This window comes from Saccopteryx bilineata, chromosome 1 (assembly GCF_036850765.1).
Source record: "Saccopteryx bilineata isolate mSacBil1 chromosome 1, mSacBil1_pri_phased_curated, whole genome shotgun sequence".
Taxonomy (NCBI): Eukaryota; Metazoa; Chordata; class Mammalia; order Chiroptera; family Emballonuridae; genus Saccopteryx; species Saccopteryx bilineata.
In genome coordinates this window covers 25,987,323-25,989,494 of record NC_089490.1, presented here as the reverse complement: position 1 = coordinate 25,989,494, position 2,172 = coordinate 25,987,323, and the positions used below count along the sequence as shown (strand labels likewise).

At 42.6% G+C, this 2,172-nt stretch overlaps 1 pseudogene; it reads left to right on the top strand.

Annotated features, from left to right (window-relative positions):
- The first annotated feature begins 322 nt into the window (after positions 1–322).
- Positions 323–987, top strand: LOC136319171 (adaptin ear-binding coat-associated protein 1 pseudogene; annotated as a pseudogene).
- The last annotated feature ends 1,185 nt before the right edge of the window (positions 988–2,172 follow it).

Below are 2,172 nucleotides of genomic sequence, written 5' to 3'. Positions count from 1 at the left end.
TGGATCCCAGTTAGGCACATGCAGAAAAGTCTGTCTGTCTGCCTCCCCTCCTCTGCTTCTCACTTCAGAAAAATACAAAAAATAAAAATTAATAAAACTGAAAAAAGGAACCTCATTGAAGCACTTAGCTACTAGTTTTAAATAGATTTATTTATAAAGATATATGTTGAAATCAATAAAAACCAACCCACTTTACTTTCAATAAAAGGTACTAAACTAACAGATATTAGGAGATGAAACCTCTCATCTAGAATCAAAAGAGAGGATATGGGAAGTTGGAACACTAGTCTGCCCTGTATGTGAAATCCTATTTCAGTATCTAATGGCTTCTTCCCTGGGCCTCCAATTGAAGGTAACAGGGGAGCTCTTGGCTTATGCACCAGTAGAACAGTAGTACTCTGGTATTGCTGTGGAGACAGGGACAGATCCCAGTTGCCACTTTGTAATCCAGATCTAAAAGGTTTTTGGACATGGTGATTTCATTAGCATTGGCCTCACAGATGGGAAGAATGCCACCAACTTTAATGACTCCTTGCAAGATCACTTCAAGTGGGTAAAGCAAGAATCTGAGATTTCCAAAGAATCTCAGGAAAATGGACATGCATCCCAAATTGATTCTGGGCTTTAAGGAAGGACGGACCGTCAAGTTGAGTATTAGGCACATTACAACCAAGAGGTACTTCTAAGCCCAGGACAGTAAGAATGGGGGGCTTAGCTTACTCTCAAACCCTCCTGGAGGCAAAGTCACTAACCCCCCACTGTTCTCTTCAGTTTCCCTGAGCAATCCTATCACTCCACCACTCATTCCAAACTCTCACCATCCTGGTGGTGATGCAGATAGCCTTCTGGACTGGGGTTCTCCCGCTCCTGCCACAACCCCAGCACCAGCTCCAGGCTCCGCCAGCAATGATGTGTGGGAAGACCTAGCACTACATCCAGATCTTTCCAAACCAGGCACCACGACCAGCCGACTGGATCCAGTTCTGAAGAGCATTGACAGGACATTAAGGACAGACTTGAAGAACAAAACTGATTTGAGGGCACCATTCTGTAAAGGAATTTAGGACTCTCTTCTCTCTCTAGCACCAAAATGACTAGACAATCTTTTCCATAGCTTCTCCCTTGCATTCATACTGGTTTATATCACTCCCCTATGCTGTTACATTCTGTACAGACAGGAAAGTATCTCTTGTCTCCTCTTCACTATCAAAGCAGGGGAACAGAACATCTCATCACACTTGGGCTGACGCTGCAGGGTTTCAAAGGCCAGGGTTCTGTGAGGGAGAAATGACCTTTAGCATCTGCAAAATTATGTTCCAGCTTTTAAATTCTTTAACACATTTCAGAATCATCTTCTGACCCTGTGTGTTCTTTGTGAAGCCCTACTTAGCAATTCCAGTGGCAACAATAGCTTTGAAGCTTCTTTATTCTCTAACCCAAGACTCTGAAATGGGCAGACTGACCTCAGTGTTTATCATCCTTCAGGCTTATCCTATTCAGAGAGCATCCTATTCAGAAGCTGCTGGGTGCAGCTCCATCACCCTGTCCTGTGTTTATATTTCCTATAATAAGAGGGCTGTGTTGGTGGCACCTTCACTATTGTTTGGTTTGTTGACTAGCATGGCATATTTGATCAATGGGTGTCTCTTGGGTGAAGGAGCTTCAAGGAGCTGTGTTTTCCAAGTTGCATTCTAGAGAAGTGTTTACAGTAAGTTCTTACTTCACATTGACAGGTTCTGTGACTTTAAGCTAAACCACTTATAGTAAAACCAGTTCACCACAGGCCAGTTACCATAAACAAGAGTTAAGTTCCTACAGCATCTCATCAACAGCACAACAAAACAACATCATGAAAGGATCTGCTGTATTTTCTTGCAGCTCTATTGAACTGCTGCTTTTGAAGCGCAGCATTACTTTGTATTTGCCTGTGATGATTTTGACCTAAAGTTGAGGGGTTAGAGTTTTTAATCTGATTTGTAGAGCAGAGAGGTTGAAAGCACTTTCCTCTAGTTCAGTACCCACATGGCCTTGCTGCCTGTGGTCTCTCTCCATAAACATTTTTCAGTCCATCTAAGTCTTTAGTAGAAAAGGTGCTATTCCATGTATCATCACTTATGAAGAAAACTGGAGAGCTACTGCTTCAGCTATAATAAGTTATGCCCCAATGGTGGC